Below are 7,727 nucleotides of genomic sequence, written 5' to 3'. Positions count from 1 at the left end.
GATGACATCACTGTGTTAGAAAAATGCGTAATTCCTGAATTACACGTGCTAATGGGCTTCGTAAACCATCTGTTTTGGAAAGGTTTAGTACCCCTTTTGGGAAAAGATAAAGCTTTGATATGGCCAAAAAAATTAAAACTTATTTCCAAAAACTACCACGGAGATTGTTTCGAAGGCAATGCATGTAGGAAACTTTTAAAAGAAGCTCACAAACTAAATGATCCTGAGATTTATGAAACTGTGGGATATTTAAAAATCATACCTTTTACCAATGCTTTTGTAATAATGAATAAAGTTGTCGATTGTAGTTTTACATCTGGAAAAGTAGGACCAGAACTAAACGTTCATTTGGATAAGTTAAACAAAGCTTTGATTGCTTTACATGAAATTGAAGACATCTCAGTAACCTTAAAAATTCATGTCTTAAAAACCCACATTATGGAATGTCTTCAATTCCTAAAACACAATGATGGTCTAGGATATTGGTCCGAGCAAAGTGGAGAGTCACTCCACCGTGAATTCTTGCAAACTTGGGAGAGATATAAAATAAATACAATCGAAGATGAGTTATACTTAGAGAAGCTTTTTACAGCAGTTGTAGAATTTTCATCACTTAATGCATAATCAAAATTTTGATTCCAAGGAGTATCGCTATCGCTCAAGTTTTTATTTAATAATAACATTTAAAAAAAATAAAAAAACACCAAAAAAAAATGTAAAAAAACAAAAAATCAACCAAAAAAAATTTAAAAAACAAAATGGGACCAGGTTACCACTACGTCCCCGTCGTTGGTCCTGGGTTACGCTGAAAGTGGTTTACATTTAAGTACATACATAAGTAATACATACATTTATCTTTAAAATAGGATCAGGTACGATTTCGGGGTTTGAAAATTTGAAATCTAGAGGTCATATACGAAAACTCTACGTTGGAAAATCTTGGATCCATTTTCAAAAACCCTGCCCTTGCTTTAGGAGCACTGTGTCAGGCTGTCGCAATGACAACAATGCATGAATTAACTTACGAATAGCTCTTTCATCAATAGCCGTCAATAGTTGCGTTCGATAATACAAAAATATTTAATAGTGATTCCTAGTTTTTCAAATTGGCGTTCGTTAACAACAAAAATCTATCCATCACATAAAAATTTAGAAGGCGAAGTGACAATTCGTTGTAAGCAAAACAACCATTTTGGGTTGAAGTTGAGTCAGCAAAAATTATAATAAATCACAAAAAAACACGTTCATATATCTCTTGATAAAAAGCATTATTATAGCTAAGAAATATATTAGAAATATTTGTTATTGTAAATTTTCCAAGCCAAAGATATTATTTTTAATTTTTTTTAATTTTTTTAAGGTTGCAATGGGCTAATGCAAAAAGACCAAACACCAAAAATGTTTACACAATCTCAGTTGAAATGTCTTCTTCTACCTCCTTTTGCAAGTGATTGCGAATTTCGCATTCATGTTAATATTTTTTACTTTTTCTGCTCTTTAGGAGAGAGTTTTTTTCTCCTACGCTCTTTTTTGCGGATTGATGGCTGACAATGGCCAATTTGGTTATCGAGCACAATTAATATTCTGTAGATTTAGGTAGCTGGACTATGTTCTGTTGACAATATAAAATATAAATAAATCGTTCGGCGATAAGGGACTTGGTTGGTCAAATGAAGAGATAATCGTTGAGACAATATTTGAAGAGCTTCGAGAAATCGCGGGAATCTGAAAGGAAAACCAACTCCCACGTGTGCCTTTGGTTGGTTGGTTGGTTGGTTTAAGGGTGACCCCGCATCGGAGTGCCACATAGACCACAAGTTGGGTCCGTTGTGTTGCCCTAGAGCTCATTATATTATATGATTTCCCCACCTAACCGAGATTTATAGATTTTGGTCCAAAATATTGATTCGTTTCGCGAATTTAATGAGAGATTCGATTTTCAGGTCCGAGAGTACTGAAAGATTGTCAATTGTTGGAGAGCCTAAAAGATCGAGTCGACTTCTGGCTAGGCCGGGACAACTGCACAGCAAATGCCTGATCGATACTTCTTCATCTTCGTCCTCGCAGTATCTGCGCAAGTCGTTTTGAGGAACCCCGAGCCGACGTGCGTGAGTGCCCAAAAGGCAGTGGCCGGTGATAAGAGATATTATATGCCTTAGTTCGTGTTTCGAAAGACTTATAAGGGTTTTTGTCTGTTTCAGATTGTAGGATGGCCAGATTTGTCTGGTCGTAACGCAAGTAGTTTCCACTCGCCACCTCCGATCAGCAATGCTGTGAAATTCTCGATCAACGATCATTTTACATGTTGCGAGTGGAATGTGGATTGTGGGTAAGTTACTAACATTTCATAGCGCAGCTCTAGCTCTTGCGAGCTCATCAGCTTTGCAGTTACCTTCGAATCCACTGTGGCCCGGTATCCAGATAACTTGGACAGAATTCTGAACACTTATCTCGTTAAGAGATAAGAGACAGGATCGAACCACATCTGAGTGGGTATAAGAGGAGCTGATTGCTGGAACGGCCGCTTGACTGTCGGTGAAAAAGCGGATATCCTCAAGTGATATTCTCTTTTCTAAGATAGTTTTCGCAGCATACCAGATAGCGCATACGTCCGCTTGGAATACACTACAGTAGTCGGGTAATCTGAATGATAGATGGATGTGAGGGGAATTGGAAAAGATTCCAAATCCCACTTTACCGTCTTGCTTTGAACCATCCGTATATATAATCAGAGGACCATCGATTTCGGTAAGATTTGTCTTCCATTCTTCCCTGGTTGGGAGTGAACAGGAGAATAGCAAGGGTGGTGATGGAAGACTTACATGATAGTCTATGTCGGAAGAGATAACAGTGTTCCTGTTCAGTATGGCCGAATGGCCAAGATACTTTTTCTGTTTCGATATGGCATTCATGCGTGTCGCTGCTTTCGCTGCAATCGCTTTGCCAGCCAGATCGATAGGGAACAAGTGAAGCAACGTATTTAGAGCCTTAGTAGGTGTTGTACTTAAGCATCCTGTTATCAGGAGGCAGGCTGTTCTTTGGACTCGATCAATTGTGGCTACTCTACACCGTTTTTCGAGTGCTGTCCACCATACAACCACACCGTAGAAGAGTATCGGTTCGATGATCGAGGTATATATCCAATAAATGATCCGAGGTGAAAAACCCCAGTTTTTGCCTACAGCTTTCTTACAAGTATAAAGAGCTATAAAAGCTTTTTTACATCTGTTTTCGATGTTCAATTTCCAACTCAACTTCCTATCTAGAATAACTCCTAGATATTTAGCTGAATCAGATAGGAGTAATGATTCCCCTTTTAAAGTTATTGTTTGCAGTGGAGGAGATTGCTGTTTCCTATTGAAGAGAACAAGATCTGTTTTTGCTGGATTCGCATTTAGTCCGCATTCGGTGTACCATTTTGACAGAATATTGCTTGAGCGTTGCATGAGCTCAGTGAGGGTATTCAGGTGTTTGCCTGACACGCAGAGGGCAATATCATCTGCATAGGCTACAACCTTGCAGCCTGCTTTCTCGAGATTTCGAAGCAAACTGTTTACAGTGAGTTTCCAGAGAAGGGGTGAAAGTACTCCGCCTTGAGGAGTGCCTTTGACGGCGTACATTCTCATGCGGCTTAACCCAAGCTCTGAAGTGATCATTCTATTTTGGAGCATTTGTTCGATCATCTTCCGGATGGAGTAATTAATACCCAATTTGGCAATTTCCGACAAAATAGCGTTGGGTTCAATATTATTAAAAGCACCTTCTATGTCCATAAATGCGACAAGAGAGTACTCCTTATTGTGAAGGGAAGTTTCCACTGTTTGCACCAGTGAGTGAAGTGCCGTTTCAGTCGATTTCCCTTTAGTGTAGGCGTGTTGTGCCTCAGAGATCAACTTAGTATCAAGTTGGGTTTTTATTTGCTCATCTAAGACTTTTTCAAAAGCCTTTAAGCAAAAAGAGGTTAGGCTAATGGGCCCTAAATCGTTTGGTTTGCAGTGTGAAGGTTTCCCCGTTTTCGGAATGAATACTACCTTCGATTTCTTCCAAATTGTCGGAAGGTAAGAGAGATTTAAACACTTGTTAAAGACTCTTGTTAACCAAGGCAGCAGAATTTCTAGTCCTTCTTGAAGTTCTGCTGGAATGATGTTGTCAGGACCTGGTGATTTAAATTTTTTAAAACTTAGTATTGCTGTAGCGATGCTATTAGAGCTGATTAGATCTGATCTATTCCCATAATTACTCTGAAGAGTGCTGGGAAGTGCAGGTAAGTTGGCAACACAGCCTGGAAAGTGAGATTCTAGAAGTATTCTAAGAGTGTGGTCAGTTGAAGTAGTCCAAGTTCCATCTTGAGTCATGATAAAACTGGGAGAGACTGGGTTTGATGCAAGAATCTTGCGTAGTCTGCTCACTTCTGAAGTGTTCTCTAATTCTTGAGCGTATGATTGCCAGGATGTGCGTTTTGCACTTCTGACAGCTTTCTTAAAGTCTTTGAGACATTGTCGATATTCTTCCCATTCGTCTGTTATTTTAGATTGGTTAAAGAGTTTCCGAGTTCGATTGCGAAGTTCTGAGATTTCTGGAGTCCACCAAAAAGGTTTATGCTTACGTTATCGTTTTTGTTTGCCATTTCAAACTGCCTGATATCAGGAAGTTCATTGGCAAGATGTTCTTTATATTTGATCCAATTCATACGTTTTTTGTTAAGGTACTTCATGGGTTTTGCCGTTTCGGCTTTTAGAGTGAATGTTATATATTGGTGGTCGGAAAAAGAGTGCTGTTTACCAACGCTCCAGTCCTGCACCAGTCGTGTACATGATTCGCTAGCAAGAGTATTATCGAGTACCTCTCTTCTAGACGAGTTAAGAAACGTAGGGACATAATCTCTATTACATATATCAAGCTTATTCGCTAAAATATAATCAAAGAGTTGCTCACCTCGTGTGTTGTTGTTTGTACAGCCCCAAAGTGTGCCTTTATTTCCATGACTTTTCACAGTGGCACGATTCCGAGTGATCCAATCTTGAATCAATGACTGCATAGATGCGACTGATTTTTGCAATGGTCTGGTTATGTTGACTTGAAGGGTGTCGGTCGACTACGACCTTTTAGTACAATTTTTGTTTGAAAAGTCCGTTGCAAAAGTAAACTCTACTTAATTGTTTGGGTTAAATATTTTTTTGGCGGCCGCCGTAGCCGAATGGGTTTGGTGCGTGACTACTATTCGCAATTCACAGAGAGAACGTCGGTTCGAATCTCGGTGAAACACCAAAATTAAGAAAAACATTTTTCTAATAGCGGTCGCCCCTCGGCAGGCAATGGCAAACCTCCGAGTGTATTTCTGCCATGAAAAAGCTCCTCTTAAAAATATCTGCCGTTCGGAGTCGTCTTGAAACTGTAGGTCCCTCTATTTGTGGAACAACATCAAGACACACACCACAAATAGAAGGAGGAGTTCGGTCAAACACCCAAAAAGGGTGTAAGCGCCAATTATATATATATTATATATATATGAGAGAACTTTATATATATATATATATATAAATCTTTTTTTATTTTTCAACAGAGTCTTCTTTTAAGCTTATAAAAGTGTATGTCCAACGCTGTTCTAGTTTGTTGATCCCTTCCGAATAATACGATTTGTTTAAGTCTTGTAAATAGCCATTCGTTTCTGCAATCCGTTTCAGCCTTTTCTTCAAATTGAGAACAAATCGTAGTCCAAGGTATCCGAGAGAGCCAAGTCTGAAGAATAGGAGGATGTGAAACGAGTTGAAACCGCATTTCCATTAAGGGGTTACATACGACCAGCAGCGCAAAAAATGCGTTAAAAGAAAAACTGTTTTTAGAAGGAATAACAATAAAAATGAATTTGAAAAAAAAATTGTATACATTGTTTATTACAACTTAAACTTTATATAAAAATGTATTTTAATTTTTCTTTACATAAATTAGTACATATATAAAAAATCACTTGACCCAAAGTACAATGAAAAAAAGTTGCTCCACGGTCTGCATCATTTCTCCTTGAAATGTTGATGGATCTGTCAAAAGTAAAAAAAATCTTGTAAAATAAAGTTGTATTTATAGTCTGTAAATTTTTTAATTTACGGCATTTTAATAAAACTATGCGCTTTCCGTCATAAATGTTACACTTTAATTATGTTTATACATTTTTTTAATAAAAGTATAAAAAATCCGGCTCGACAGACTATAGAGAAAACGCTTTTGAATATTAAAAAAAAAACACATCAAAAAATATTAAAAACTGTATGAATTATCATGCAGATAATGCCGGAAAAAGTAGTTTAGAGAAAAACGAGTTTAAATTTTCGAGTGCAAGCTACTTGTGCGCATCAAACTCTCGTCGGGCAGTTACATTTTCTACCATAACTTTGAATCAATGGGGAATTTTTACAATCGACTTCCACAGAAATACGCCTAAAATTATAAAATAATCTGTAAAAAAAGAAAACGATTTTTTGAAAATTCTGGACGTATGCAACCCCTTAATTTGCGACCACTACTGCTGAGGCGTGTGCTGTTGCGTTATCGTTAGGAAAATCACTCGGCTTGCCCGATTCAACCGAATGCCAAACATAAAGAAATAAACCGATATGACTGAAACTTGGTGTGTGATCTTCTGAGAAATTTAACTAACTAAACATAGCCTCGATACGTGCCAGTAGTACCATCTCTCTGACTTTGCACGTACTTTTCAAACGACCCTCGTATGTAAAGGGTTTTCCAATAACAGGTCTTATTTTGAATAGGATTGCGCTATCGAAAGATGATTGACGATTTTTTATTGTCGGGATTGGATGGTATTGATCTGGACAACGTTTATTTTCAACAGGACGGCGCTACGTGCCACACAAGCAACGAAACCATTGATCTTTTATGGGAAAAGTTTCCGGACCGTATTATCTCTCGAAGAGGTGATCACAATTGGCCACCGAGATCTTGTGATTGAGATTTAACACCTTGTGACTTTTTTCTTTGAGGCCACGTGAAAGAGAAGGTCTAGGCCAACAGCCCAGGGTCGATTCAAGACCTCAAAGATGGAATTCGTGAGGCTATCGAGGACATAGGGCAGCCACTTTGCAATAAGGTCATGGAAAATTTCATGAAAAGGATATTGTCCTGTAAGCGTGGTCGTGGTGGTCATTTGCCTGATTTTATTTTTCACTATTAATGGCATACCTTTACAATGAAATAAACATCCGATCACTTATAACGGGTGATCAATTAAGAGGAGTTTTTCTCATTTGCGTTTTTTTTACAGATCGCGCGCGAGTTGTGGCAAACTGTCATCGTGGATTTGTTGAACAGCGTTTGGCATTTCATCATGGAAAGACTCACACCGCAACAACGTCTACAAATTGTACAACTGTATTATGAAAATCAGCGTTCTGTGACAAATGTTTTTCGTGCGCTTAGACCGCATTATGGTCAACATAATCGGCCTGCCTTAAACACTATTCGACATACCATCAACAAATTTGAATCCGAATATTCATTGGTGGATAATTCTCGACCGAATGGACCACGTCCAGCAAGAAGCATTGAGAATATAGCGGCAGTAGCAGAGAGTGTACGTGAAAACCGTGATGAATCGATTCGGCACCGTTCTCAGCAACTTGGACTGTCGTATGGAACAAGTTGGTCAATTTTACGGAAGGATCTTCATTTAAAAGCATACAAAATACAGCTCGTACAAGAACTAAAGCCAA

The sequence above is a fragment of the Anastrepha obliqua genome, chromosome 5 (assembly GCF_027943255.1).
Source record: "Anastrepha obliqua isolate idAnaObli1 chromosome 5, idAnaObli1_1.0, whole genome shotgun sequence".
NCBI lineage: Eukaryota > Metazoa > Arthropoda > Insecta > Diptera > Tephritidae > Anastrepha > Anastrepha obliqua.
The sequence above is the reverse complement of the archived record's forward strand: the minus strand, read 5'-3'. Positions refer to the sequence as shown.